At 29.3% G+C, this 15975-nt stretch overlaps 1 protein-coding gene across 1 annotated transcript in view; it reads right to left on the bottom strand.

Annotated features, from left to right (window-relative positions):
* The window catches only part of LOC142240704 (sodium-dependent neutral amino acid transporter SLC6A17), a 112606-nt gene extending 96863 nt beyond the window's left edge, over positions 1-15743 (bottom strand). Inside the window, exon 1 of the mRNA XM_075312405.1 lies at positions 15428-15743. The gene's annotated coding sequence lies outside the window, so the exon portion shown is untranslated. The remainder of the gene's footprint in view (positions 1-15427) is intronic.
* Positions 15744-15975: the final 232 nt, after the last annotated feature.

Genomic DNA, 15975 nt, shown 5'->3' with positions numbered 1-15975 from the left:
GAAAAGATATCCAGTTTTAAGTCGAATCGCTTGACTACAGGGACGAAAAAGACTGTTTTTCATATGTTTCGGTGTAAAAATTATTTGTTTGGAACTCAAATTTCTAGAACATTATTTTAACTCGCAATCATATAATGTTTATAAACTAGTATAACATGTTTGGGACATATATGTTAGAACATTTTATGTTTAGAACATTAAATTTTCTTAAATATAATATATACCGAAAAACATATACCATAACATATACCGAAAAAAAGTAAACTGTTGGGACATATATGTTTATATGTTAGAACATATTATGTTTGGGACATAAAATGTGTGTAGATATAATATGTTAGATGCAGACATACATTAATTTGGAAATAGTCTTTAAACATATATGTGTTTAGAAAGAGAGACATAGAGAGTATGCTGCAAGTAAAATAATGGAAGTAACCAATTGGCGCCTTAAAAATATATCCACACAAAGAAAATTTCATTAAAATTTTTTACTACCAGTGTTGCCCTAAGGTGAAACATAATATGTTTGAACAATACAAACAATATTTTGTTTGCACCAATCCTGAAAATATATATGTTGAAGCAAAATGTGTTACAGAAGCAATTTTTTTTGAGAGTGTAGAAGAAAAATTAACTAAAGTAAAGAAGAAAATCATTGGCGCCAAATCATGACAATTTTAAATGTACGAATCGTACGAAAATGTTCGTTTGCTTTAGTTTACGTTGAACTTATGTTTCATAAAATGTTTGAGACATACTTAAAAAAGTATGATTTCATTAAGCTGTGGAAAATTTCGAAAAAATAATAAAACTAAAGTAATAGCAAATAATTTTTATGCAATAAGTTGAATAAGTTGAATGCATATATTAATTTACTAATTTCGTTGAAACATATATATGTTGAGAATCCTCTTTCTGAAAATGTACGTGTTTGAAGCAGAATATGTTTGGGAGTCTACGTTTTGAAGGTGTATAAGGACAAAACGACTTCATTGAAAAGTTTATCGACTTTTTCAGTGCAGTTTGTAACTATAACGCAATTAGATGCAGAGGAAGGCGTCTTAACAAATTTAGCAGTTAGTTGCAACTCCCGAAAAAAATTCGTTCAAACTGGAAACTCCATGGCCTGAGGATACAATGCGCTGCCTTTAGGAAATGCGCCGCAAATTAGCATGTTTGCACATTGGATGCCAACATACACATAATTAAATATATTTAAACGCATATTTAATACATAATCATCAGTAATATTTTTCTTGTAATACGAATGTGTAAATATTCCTTTTGTTGTAATGCGAATCTTTTTATAGATTAATTGTATATATAAATAAAAGAATAACAAATACGTGTTTCTGATTACGAGCGAATGATTGAGGAAGAATTTTAAGAATGCACCGGTTATGATACTTATATTGAAAATGATCAAATTTCAAAAAATTTTGGTACACAGAAAAAAATGTCCGTTGTTAAACTAATGCTAAAATGGATCAATGTTTATTGCAAACAATTTGTTTTGTTTTCGTGTTTTAAGAAATTTACTCCAACTAACCGTGGATATACATATCAATGGCCGCACAAGTAAGGTCAATGCTAACTAAAGCACTTCTCAAAAATAGTAAAAATTAACTATGGCGTGGTCAATATTTGTTTCTTTATTTTTAGTTCATTAGAAGAAAACAAAAATGTCAGTAAATTCTCATTATTTTAACAACGCATTATGGAATAAATTGGAATACAATTTAGTTTTTTTCCCAGTTCACTTTTTTCTGTGTATGAGACCAAATTAGTTTACTTAAAACTATACTTCGAAATGTCACCTTATTACAAAAAATCAAATAATTTCATTAAAATTGAGTCAACGAAATTTCTTAATTGACATAATAAAAACTGGTTATTAACCCATTAACGCCTACTGTACATAAAAAAGTTCGACACACTACTTGAACTCTGCTGGAAAATGTCCACCTTTATCCTAGTGACAAAAATTGACTTCGGTTTACTCATTGATATTAACACAGTTTACCGATATCACAAAAATAAGTAAATATTTTTCGACAGATTCAAGAAACTTTACTAGAAATAATTATTTTTTTTTGCTTGTTAAACGAAAACTTTTGTAGTCTGAAGGAAAAAATTTGAGTTCAAAATCGCAAAAATATCTTCAGCGCCATAGGAGGTGGGCGCTTTGTGATAAATTGAACAAAATTTTAAGAACGTAGTTAGTAAATCGTTATGTTAAAGTGGCAGGCCGATGAAGCTTCAGGCTCACTTAGACTATTCAGTGCATTGTGATGAAATCTTTATATATATATATATATATATATATATATATATATATATATATATATATATATATATATATATATATATATATATATATATATATATATATATATATATATATATATATATATATATATATATATATATATATATATATATATATATATATATATATATATATATATATATATATATATATATACAGAAAAAAATATCACCAAAATATTTCCAATTAAAAAGTTAATTGAAGTTGAAAATTTTTTCAATTAATAAATTAATTGATACAATTAACTTTTTAATCATGATAGAAAATTAAGTTAATTAAGTCAATGATTGAACATTTTAAAAATTTTAATTAAAAATTAATTGATACAATTAACTTTTTAATCAAATGAGGAAGACTAATTCAGTTAAAAAAAAGTGCTGATTTTTTTAATTTTTAATGAAAAATGTATTTCAACCAATCATTTGTTAATCCAAATAAAAACTTTAAGCCAATTCAGAAAGTAATTAAAAATAGTTACCTTTTTTAATTAATAAATTATTTGAGTTTTGCAATCAACATCAATTAAATTTTTAATTGAATCAATTAAAAAATTAATTGAAATTTGCTGAAAAAAATCAATTAATTTTTTAATCATGAATTTTTTTTATGCCCAATTAAAACTGTGATTGATACTATCATTTTCGTGACTGAAGACATTTCAATTAAAAAATTAATTTGGTGATTGAATCAGAAAAAAAAATTTTGTATATATATATATATATATATATATATATATATATATATATATATATATATATATATATATATATATATATATATATATATATATATATATATATATATATATATATATATATATATATATATATATATATATATATATATATATATATATATATATATATATATATATATATATATATATATATATATATATATATATATATATATATAGAGAGAGAGAGAGAGAGAGAGAGAAAATGCCAGATACCCATCTACACAAGCCTGACAATACACATGTTTCATCGCTGGCTAATTCGAATTTCCATTGCTTTTAGTACTCCTCTCTGGGACATTTGCAAAAAGAAATAAAATTATTATTATTTCTTAGTGATCATTTGGCCAGCACGCTAATTTCCACGATTTTTTCCATTAAAATTCTATTCCCATATTTAGGAAACATTTTGTAACCTTTCACAAAAAAAAAACAATCGTTTCATCTTTATGTATGTTAAATGATATCGACTAACCTCTACTGTCTCCGATTCTATTTGCAAATGTATCGAATATGTCACAATATGGGCACGGCATATTCGTTAATTTCAAATTTGTTGTTTTCCCTAATAAATTTTTCAATATTTTCTGGTAAAATTTGCGAGAAAAGTCAAAAAACAAACATAGCCGCACACATAAACTTAGACGAAAATTGATTTTTTTGCCAAAAATAAACCAAGGAAGCAATGCTGAAGTTAGGAGGCGAAGAGAAAGTGAATAGGAATGTAAGGCCATGGCAAATTCATAAACGTCATGCGATGGGACCTGTACACACTGCTGTTTGTTGTCTTGCCAAATGTAACAAATATGGAATGAAACAATGGGGTCTGTGGGTAAATCCCAATGCCATTGCCAGCCTCACTGCAGTATGTAAAGACCACAACGTCACAAACAGTTCAAAATACGCAGGATCACCATCAACATTTTCACACCCCCACCATATCCGCAATTGTTTGAATATTCAACCTTTGTTACATGAGGTCCACCCACTCACCCTCGAAATGTTACGAAACAAAACGAGAGCGACTAATCTTTTACTCGTACAGTGAAGAGACACAGTATCCTCCATCATTATTTTATATTTGTTCTGGAATGCTTAACCAACGTAAGCATTTGAAATTTCTTAATGAGTTTCGAAACATTAAATTCACAGTTTTAAGTCAAAATTAATTGGCAAAAAACAATATATCTAAGAAAAAAAACTCGCAAGATTTATAAAAAAATATTTTTTTTTCTTCGGGTGAAAATTTGCTCATTTCTTAATAATTTAGAAATACATTGGAATCTTCATAGTGCGAGATGGGTCACATTTCTCGATATTTCACAACTTTATATAACTTTTAAATGAGCATAGTCATGTTTTTCTTCATTACATGTTATGAAATACACAAATCAAAGTATTGTCATACGGTTGTAATGAATCACCTGTAAAAACTTCATCGTTGATATTTCGCCAAGCGAAAATATACAATCTCTGCGATTTTTTAAACATATAAATATTTTAAACATATACATAATGATATCAAATTTTCGAAAATGCGGCATCTACTTATTTTAAGTAAGATTTAGGTTTGAGTTGAAATCGGAGTTTATTCTAGTTAAAATACAAAATAATAATTTTTGGAAGTACATGTAATGTACCACGGAGCCACAGTGGTGCAATGGTTAGCATGCCCGCCTTGCATACACTAGGTCGTGGGTTCGATTCCTGCTTCGACCGAACACCAAAAAGTTTTTCAGCGGTGGATTATCCCTACCTCAGTAATGCTGGTGACATTTCACAGGGTTTCAAAGCTTCTCTAAGTGGTTTCACTGATATGTGGAACGCCGTTCGGACTCGGCAATAAAAAGAAGGTCCCTTGTCATTGAGCTTAACATGGAATCGGGCAGCACTCAGTGATAAGAGAGAAGTTCACCAATGTGGTATCACAATGGACTGAATAGTCTAAGTGAGTCTGATACATCGGGCTACCACCTAACCTAACCTAACCTATATATAATGATGTAATGTCCTCCTAGGTTGACATTAGTAGTAAAAGGAGTCAATGCACTACACGCAAATCATAATGTAATGGCAAGGTGACATATTGCAAACAGATGACTACAATATAATTTAGAAGACGGGGATATAATTATCAATTTTCGCATGTGGGCCAACAATATCATATTAGCAGGGCAAAAATGGTAATTGTTTGCTATTATGCCTCAATTTATTTTATATTATGCCTCAATTTGAAAAATATTAAAATTTTTGGGCAAATACTATAGATATTCATAAAATATTGTAATTGTGTTACGATAGCCCCTAAGTTGGCATTTTATTCGTTTCAGCCAAACTAAAACTTGTTTTAGGGTCATCGAGTTTAAAAAATAGCAGACAATGTTTGCTTTTTCAGCATACAGTAACTGCTTTTCCTTTTTCAGCAGACTTTTTGCTGAAAACTTTCTTTGAACATACTAATTCCATGAATTAAAATACAATAAAATTGGCTTTATTGCCATATAAGGCTCACTTTTTTTTAAGTGTAACAACTGTAGAGATATATATCGACATTCACCATAAATATCGTGCAGAAAAATTCAATAAAATGATGGTGATTTCATTTATTTCAAAATCTCAAATTAAATTGGTCAAACATATGCTCAGCTATATAAACTGATAAATTATTTAGTATAAAAAGGATACCCTTATCATGACTAACAAAAATATAAAATATATCTTATTGGAATAATGTATTCTCGTCTCTCAAAGACATGTCCTCCTAGACGGCAGTGAAAAGATTATGTCAGGAGTAGACCAACAAAAGCATAGAGCGGAATGAAGAGAATTGGTACGTGAACTCTCGTTCTCCAAAAAAAATTAATGAATCATATGCTCCAATGAGTTTAATGTGTGCGCACTGCAAACAAACGAATCGGCTTGAGAGTATTTTTCACTACGAAAAAATTTTACGGAATCACGTTCACGCGAACTCACGAAAAAACCGTACTAACGCACTCACGATAAGGAATGTTGTGACTCACAAATAATCGTCTTATTCAAGACCCTTTTATTGACTCACGATTGAGCAGTTACTTTTGAGAGATCGCAAGAGCTAATAAAAGAACCTTCGGTAGTCGTTATTACACGCAAAGAAAAAAAACGTTTGGAAAACGTGTACCGAAAACGTTTTTCTTTTGTTAGAGTTGTTTGAATTGCTTCGAAAATTTTAAACTTTTATCACCAAAAAAATTCGTTTGTTACAAAAATTTTTTTTTCAATAAAAAAAGTTATTTTTGAAACAACAACACAGTCCATTTCGTTTATATCAAACATTGTTCTTTTCTGACTTTAGGTCTTTAATAAGACACATTTTACAGTTCAAAATTTAATATACTACAATGTAATGTTGAACATTTTTTCGGAATCTTCCGAACATATCTGGAATATATGTAAAAAAAAAACTTTGGTCGAAGCAGGGATCGAACCCACGACCCTTGGCGTGCAAGTCAGACGTAGCAACCACTGCACCACGGTGCCAAACTAAATGTTTGTTTCTGTTAAATAAACTTTGTTTATTCGGTTCGTGGGCGCCGCAAGCTATGCTATATAAATATAACTTATATGGATATTTATCTATTGATGACCATAACAGGTACATAGCTCAGTGGTTAGTGTGTTGGCTTACAAAGTGCATGGTCCGCGGTTCGATTCTCCGTCCAGGCGAAAGGTAAAAAAAATTTAAAAATTTATAAAATCGTATAATTTCTTCTACATTGTTGGTATTACAGGAAAAGGTGTTAAGAACTAAAAAACATCGTGGATGTGAGAAAGATGTGAGGGAAAATGCAATTAGCAAGAAAATGATGTTTTTTTTTGAGTTTGTCCTTATGAAATTGTTTTTACATCCTGGAAAAGAATAAACGTTTATCACAAAAAGTATATACTTTTCTCCCAAATACACTTCCTTACAGCGAAAAGCAAATGAGAAATGAACTTTGTTTGTCTAAAATTTCGTTTGGGAGGAAAGAATTATTTTTTTGCGTGTAGATATAGGGACAATCATAGAATTATATGAGCAGTTTACCTGTGGAATCTGATTGACAACGTGAACATATTATTCCGAAGAAGAATGTTTAATTTCGAAGTAAAGCAAATAGTTGGATAATGTTATTTTGTTATCCCTGATAAAGCTTGGCATACTTCATCTTTTTGGAGAAAATTTACTTTGACTAGCTAAATAATATTTAGTATTTTGAAAAAAAAAATGAAGTTAGATATTACAAAATTATCTTTAGCGTAATATGATATTCGGGATGAACGAATGGACAAATTTAAAAAATTTAGGATATACTGAACTATTTTGTGGAAAATACGAATTTTTACAAATCCTGCTTCATTTGTCTATAACTTTTTTCGTCTTTTTTAATCCATTTAAATAGAAAACTTTCTTATGTTTTTAAATAAAATATAATAAGTTCCCTGGTATAAATAAAGTTAAATTGGCTTTAGTGTCCCAGTTTGAGTGAACTTATTTGCAAAAGTTTATTGATTTTGAATTTTTGTATATTTCCTCAACTTTTTGTCATTTGAATTATTAATTTTAAGCAAGAACAAAACATTTCGCAACATTTCGTGTCACCTTCCCTGTAGTTCAATTATAGCCACTTCTACACATTTGAGATGGGCCAATAAACAAATATCTTACTAAAAATGTTATTTTATACACGGATGAAAAAGGCTGTTTTTCATATGTTTGGCTATAAACATTATATGTTTGGAACACAAATTTTTAAACACAATATTTTTGAGTGCAAGCATATAATGTTCATAAACTAGCATAACATGTTTGGGACATATATGTTAATATGTTAGAACATATTATGTTTGGGACATAAAATGTTTGTAAATACAATATGCTTGGATGCAAACATATATTAATTTAGAAATAGCCTATAAACATATATGTGTTTAGTAGCTTGGACCGCTATTTAACAGGGAGCGATATTGAATTAAGTTGGTGGTTGTTGCTTGTTATATCAAAATTAAGATTTTATTTTTCCTTGGGCAATTGATCAGCTACTTCTTTGATCCTTACAAACTGTGTGGTCCGCTGTTCGAATCCCCGTCCGGCAAAAGGTAAAATTAAAATAAAAAAAATCATACAATTGGATAATTTCTTCTACAATGTTTGTATTACAGAAAAAGGTGCTAAGAACTAAAAAATCTCGTGGAAGTGAGAAAGATGTGGGGGAATGTACAATTGGGCAGAAACAAAATTTTGAGCATTCAGGTCGAAAACCTATGTTGTTAGCACCTATATTACCTGTTTATTTTCATAATTCATTATGATTGTAAATATATAAATAAATAAATAAAATTTTGAGCACAATATTGTTTGGGAGAATTTTTTTTAAGCATATAATATTTTTGGGTGCAAAATGCTTCCAAACATATTATATGTTCACATAATAACATATTGTTTTTTGGAAGACAACATTATTGAATTTGGATGCAAAAATACAAAATGTTTGGAACTTAGACTACCCAAACATATATTGTTTAGACCAATATGCTTTCAAACATATTATATATTGGAAGAGATCAAACATATAAATGTTTGGGCAATACCCAAAAATGTATATGCTTGAAGCAAAATATGTTTGGGAGTATATGTTACAGAAGCGATTTTTTGTGAGCGTGTAGCCATCAAAGTAGTTATTTTTACATAAAAAAATGTATTCATTACTTTATTTTTTTGTGGTGATAAGGACTAAAACTAAAGGAGTCTGTACGACTGTCTAACATTTAGACAATATAGACCTAAGAGATTAAACGACTCGCTTACAAATTAAATAGAATGTTCATTACATTGACCCGTTTTTGTTCTCCAATTGTGAATACATCTTTCGCATGTGGTAGAATGCCACTAACTATAGCAAATATTGTTTTCATTGGGTGCTCAGAAAAAAAAACAAATACTTTCCTCTGTTGTCATGGCAAATTTGTTTATAATCAATTTTATTCGGATGTTTTCTGGCTGTAATAATTTGGGGGGGAAGAGTATAAAGCCTTCCCTAAAGCCTTTGGAAAGTATATTTCTTTCTTATTAAATGCCACTACAAGTGATTAAATTCTCCTTCTTCATAGTAGGCATCGCCTATTTTTCTTAGATTTGACAAAAAAAATATTTTTGTTTTTTTCTTTTTTGAAAAATATTAAAACAAATTAATATCAGATCTTCAAAGTTTTAATAGTCGAATGTAGATGTTCTTGAAAACCCGTGCAAGCTATTATTACTTGATCAGCCCATTAAAAGTTACTTCATCTGACTGGCAGTAAAAAGTAAAAAATTTAATTGAACTAACTGAACATTTAGTTTGGTATAGAAAAATTGCCAATCACATGTTTAATTTGGTTTTTTATTCAAGTTGGTATAAAGTAGCAATGCAATCAATTAAACTGCACAAAATGAAATCATTTATTCATAAATTGATAGTGTAATTGACTTTGTTTTAAATCTCAATTGAGTTTTTAACAGGAAAAATTGGGATATGTATGTGTTTTCTTATTCCATTTTTTCATTCAAAACACGAAATTTTTTTAGCAATTGAAAAAAAATAATTATGGAAACTTGATATTGGGATATCACAATGAACTGAATAGAGTAAGTGTGCCTAATATAATGGAGAATATTATATCTAACCTAGTATAGTTTATATAAAACCTTCTTAAACTAAAATACATTTCCTTTCTTTGTACGTTCTCTCCGACTTTACTTCTTGAACATACAGAAATCACAGCTTTATCTGATATACATTAAGTAGCAAATAGTCTTAAAATGTTGATATCACAAATTCAGTTTGAGGTATATAGTCGGCTGTGTACGACATTAGCTCTTCTCAACTGTGTTAAACATTTCCTGCTTATTTAATATCGTTTAAGGGTAAATTTTGTTGTAATAATTTTGTCTCAATATTTGTTACATTAATTCAATTCAGTTAGCAATTGACGGTATTAGTACATTCAAGGAAAATGGCGTGGACTGAAAGATTTCAATGTTTTTTGGCATTGGTTCTGATCCAAAAACGCGTATAATAAAACTATTTTGAAAAACATTGATTTTAATAAAACAAAAGAATCCCAGTCTATTTTAGAAAACGACTGTTTTTCATATGTTTCTGTGTAAAAATTATGTCTTTGGAATTCAAATAAATTAAAACATTGTTGTTTTTGATCTCAGCTTAAAACCATGCATTGACTAAACTACAAGTGTAGCTTAACCAACAGAGGAAATGTATGCCTGTCACATTTATTTGGGCAAAGCCCTGTAGACTGCAAGATGGTTGGATGTACAGCTGTTTCGGAATTACCACATTCCTCATCAGCATCCTCTACTTGCAGCAAAAATATCAACCAATTATCAGAATAAATTCGGGTAATTCACTCAACCCAAAGTGATCTACCCTTGAACCTTCCGAAAAAAGGTTTGATAGTCGGCTACTGCCTAAACAAAACTCAAATCATCGATTTGGCTGGGTTGTTTGGGCAAACATTCTTTTCCTCTGTTGGTTAAGCTACACTTGTAGTTTAGTCAATGCATGGTTTTAAGCTGAAATCAAAAACAAAACAAAAACAGAACAAATTATAAAATTTGTAGGTTTTAAAAATTTCCCCAAAACATATTTAAGAACCAAAAGTGATTTTTGGTATATATTTTGCACTCTAATATACTTACGAGCTCCTAAATGCGATCAGCAAACATTTTGTTTGCTGTTATGGCTCAATTTGATAAATATTCAGGGTTTCGGACAAACACTATAGATATTCATAAAATATTGTTTTAATTGACATTTTTATTTGTTTCAGCCAAACTAAAACCTGTTTTAGCAGACTTTTATGCTGTTTCTACTAACAAATTTCTATGGGTGTAGCATAACGTGTTTGGGACATATATGTTGGGGCATTACATTTTCTTATATATCAAAGACATGCAAAACTCCAAGTTTAATTACAACAAATAAAAGTGAACGTTGAGTAAACGATCATGATTGCTTATCGACTTACACATTTTTTACATGAATACATACAAAAATGTGTTCATTTGTATAAAAATTATATATTTAAAAATTGCTGCAAACAAACAAATGTTTAGAAACTGGAATTAACTATTGGGCTTAAAAGAAGATATGCTTAGGGTGAGACAGTACAAAAATTTTTGTTTGAACAAATTCTGAAAATATATATGCTTGAAGAAGAATAGGTGTGGGATATATATTACAGAGGGTGCACCCTCCCAATTAGTTGAAATTTTATTTTCATTAAACCAAAAATACACTGAAAGAAGTGTTTTCTTTTCTGAGAAACGACATTTTAGACACGCACAGATTTCTTATGACGATAAAAAATGTGTTTATATGTATCATAAATTCGGGTTTATTTGGTCATAAAGAAAATCTTTATAAGAAATGGAACCTTCGTTTGTCTAAGGGCGTTTTCGATTCGCAAAAAATATGTTGCCTTGGTGTTACACTACTTTTTCCCTAATTGACATTTCGCCCAAATGATAGTGTAATTCTAAAGTTATTGTTAATTTATAATATTGTGAGGTATAAAGGATCCAAAATCTATGACAGTGTCCTTGATATGTTGCAATCAATTTCGAGAATGTTGCACCTTTTTTCCCAATCGAAATCGCCATAAAATTTCGCTCCGGGGGAAAGTATTTTTTTGGGTATGTTTCTTCAAACTATGAATGCTTGCTTTTTATAAAGACATCCGACTTTAATGGCAAATATAGCAAAAATTACCCGAAAAAAGAGAAAAAACACGTTTTTTGAGAGTATGTTTCATTCATGTGGCATAGGGCGTAAATTATTTGAATGAAATTTATTTAATTTTTTATTAAATCGAAGAAACTTCATCTAAAGAATTTTGCTGATATTTTCGTTTGTCTAAAATTTCGTTCCGGAGGAAAGTATTTTTTCTTAAGGTTAGGTTAGGTTAAGTTAGGTTATAATTAATAAATAAATAATTGAACGGGTGGACGGCCAGAAATATATTCAGTAGGTGATTCTGTGTAAGGACTAACATTTCTGGCAGACACTTAAAAATTTATTATTTTTTTAATCGGTCCTGTTCTGAATTAATAATAATACAATAATTTAAAAGGCAGTTTGTTTTTTGATTTTTATAAGGCAATCAATGAGTATCATTAAATCTCTAAGTAAATTGATTCCCAATGGCAATATATTGGATTGGTGCATTTGGAAAATGATAATGTTTCTTTATTCTTCTTGTTCTTTTATATCTTGGAGTCTTTAAAGCTCCATCTCAATGATTGATTCATTTTATTAATATTGTCTAATGATTTTTATTTCCATTCAGTTAAATTTTTGTGTGAAATAATAAAATTTACTTGTTTCAGTAAAAATCCTAAACTGAAAGCAGTTAGGAATAGTTCATTAACTAGAATAAGGCATGGCATTTTACTAATACTGCTTTCTTCGCTGGGTATAAGAATTTACTACTGAAAAAGAAAATTTTATTCACTGATAACAAAGCATTCGTAAAAATAAACAAAAACCGAACTAAAACCAAGTTTCCTCAAATTTAGTAAGATTTCTTATAAAATGATAATTCTGACTTCCTTTATTATAGAAAGCTTATCATACATACGAATAACACTTGGCATAGAAAAATATTTTAGTTCATTCGTACTAAGAAGTATTCAATCCTTTCAAAACTTAAGGAAACTCACTTGTTAGAATATAGGAAAATTTCCTACATTTCTTTTATCTACCTGTAATCGATGTGTATGCGCGTGGGTTGTTTTTTTAGTTGGAATCGCGTTGTTATGGTATACGGAGAGATTCTTAAAAAATAATATTGTAAAATAATATAATAAAAAACAAATAAAATATATAAAATATTTGTTATTTTAAATTAGTGAGAAAATGTTCGTTTTTTGAAAATTGGTTTATAAAAAAAGAAAACACCAGCAGAATAACAACCCCTTCATTCGACTTCATTTTTGAATCTTCAATTATGAGATAATATTCAGTGACGCTAACCTTTTGTGAAAAAAATGGTTTAGTATTTTTTTATTTATATTTGTAGGTATTGAAATTGTAAAAGGTGGACAAAATTGCTAGGCAGCAACTTATTCAAAGTGAAGGGTACTAGAAGAAGAAAAAATGTGTTTTAATATTTCAATGCCAGTCGATGCTGTTGATTCTAAATAAATATATTTAATATATTAATAAAACATGTATTTTATTGAAGAAAAAATTGCTTGTATAAATACATAAAATTGTATTTAAAAACGAAGGTAACCAGTTTTAATTTTAAGTAAAAAGTTTATCACAAATATGTAAGATTTGTCCAAATGAATGAAAAAAGTTCAATAAAATCATTCCATATATGAATTCAATTCAGTTAAATTTTTTCATTCTGTAGTATAGTGGTACATAAATATAGGAAAATGTTAACTAATATATGAAATGCGTTCTACTTAATTTCTATGAAAATCACATCGTTCAAACAAATAAAAATGTCTTTGGCGCTATACGAAGTTCAGCTTTCTTCACAATGAGTTCATTTTAACTTAAAGAAGGGGTCACTTTTTTCTGGGTGTAGATTGCGAATTTCTCTCATACAACGATTTTTTACTTGACATAAGAAAATTTTTCATTAATGAAAATTTTATTAGACTAAGGTCAACTTGTCTTTAATAAATTCGTTAACCATTTGTATTTTGACTACAAAACTAAAACGCGTTTACAAATAGGAGGTGTCTTTCAAAACTTTATTTTGAAAAATAGCATATGAAGGACGTTGAAAACCAATAAATTAAGATTTGTATCCTAATGCCAAATAAGGAAACCCTAAATTTAAAAATGAACTGTGTCTTAAATGTATCGTTAGTGCAATTCCTCGCTTCTTTGGCTCGGAATCAATATCAAAATAATTTAAGTAAAAACAAAATCGTTAGAACTGGGTAAGATTTTTTCAGTGCAGTCTAAGCAAAGTTCGTTGGAGACAAACGTTACAATGGGTACCATAAACAAACATTTATTTCCCTTTAAAGAGACAACTTTACCAAAAAAAAAAACTTCGTCGGAAATTCAAAAAGCAGTCTTCCTCAATAGCACAAACATATAAAATGGTGATGATAAATTCATTACGTGTACTAAGGTTCGTATTCTTATCGAATGCGCATCTTCGATACAAGAAAACTATTTTAGAAATATTTATAAAAACGTAATAACATTGCAAAGAATTACATAACTAGAAATTTCCCCATATATGAATATTGATAGTTAATTATTTTGTTTTTGTTTTTCCAAATTATATCCTATAGTTTACCTAAATAAAGCTTCATTTAATAAATAGTAGAGCACGTGTTTACAACATAGGATCTAATTAATATTTAATAATTGTATTTATTTTCCTAATACATATTTACTTGGAAATGAAAGGCTCTTAAGAGATCTGTTAAATAGAAAAAAAAACGTAAAAAAATATTCATCCATTCAAAAGTTATTCATCCAATTCAAAATAAGTGCAATGTGTTATGTGGATTCTTTAGCTTAATGGGCTTTACCTGAAAGCTTACAACTGTCGAATTTTAGAAAATAAATTTTCTTGTTTGCTCTTTTTACAGAAAAAATGTTTATATATCTATTTTTGTAATAAATAAACAAATGTTTCAAATTCAAGTGCATTAACAACGGGTAAGAGAAGTGCAATCAGAAAAGGCAAACATAACGATCATGGCCGTGCAAATTGACGATATAGGTTCTCTTTTTTAATTATTTATGATTTTTTTCCGCTGGCATCTGACATTCATTCAGTTACGTTACGTCGTCGTCGTCTCCTCTGTTGGGTCCCTAGTCAAATGAATAGGCGAATGTAAACGAATAAATTCAAGTTTAGCAGACAAATAAAGGGAAATAAAAATGAGATGAAAAAATATATGTCCATTCAAAAGCATTCGTCAATTCGAATTTCTTTGCATCATTTAATGACGTTGAATGTTGAAATATTTCTGCAATTTCCTCATAAGGATGAATGCATACACTATCTTTGTTTTTCGACGCAGAGACTGACACAAACACACGCATACACCCATATTAATTCCGAGTGAAAATCACATAACTCCCCGAAGGATTTTGCCAGTAATACTTTTCACCATGAACTATCATAAACTATCACGACAATTTTACCGAAAATATTGTGGATTTAAGATTATTGTATTATCAAGTAGGTATACTAGAGAACGCTATATCTACATTGATTTTTTCACTCTAGAAAATTTTGTGAAAAATCCTTTGTAGAATTTTCATATTGTAGTCACACAAACACACACTGACACATACACTCAATAGATGTTTTCCGTTTTCCCGTCGTGAGGGTAGGTTTTCCTCTTCGCATGTAGTTGGGTGTTGGTGTTGTCAAACCGTCGGGTAGTTTTCCCTTGAGTTTTCAATGCTCCAAAATAAGTTCAACTTGGACAATGCTTATTGCACTGCCTACCACATACAGCAAAAAGGAATTTTTATGAACTTTTCCAGGCTTATGGTAGTTTGTGAGAGAGGTTATTTTACACTCTTAGTTTCTGTTTAACGTTTGAAATATTTTTTTTTATTTGTAGCGAACACTTTTCGACGACTACCGGCGCTTAGAACTTTCCGCTGTGAACTGAATGGAATTGTGTGGTGAAAATTTGCTATACGATTCACATAGCGTTGAAAAGGGTGAACTTTATTGTGGTATTGGTGAGGCAAGTGATTGTATGGATTTGTATGAGAGAGTAGTAACTGGTCCTTGTATGTGTTGTTAGTTTGTTTGCGGAAATTCTTCATTTCTAAGGAACAGTTCTGAATTGAACTGCTCAACCATCAATGTCATACGAAGAAAAAAGAGA

This window comes from Haematobia irritans, chromosome 5, assembly GCF_050003625.1.
Source record: "Haematobia irritans isolate KBUSLIRL chromosome 5, ASM5000362v1, whole genome shotgun sequence".
NCBI classification, from domain to species: Eukaryota; Metazoa; Arthropoda; class Insecta; order Diptera; family Muscidae; genus Haematobia; species Haematobia irritans.
This window is presented reverse-complemented; position numbering and strand designations above follow the sequence as displayed.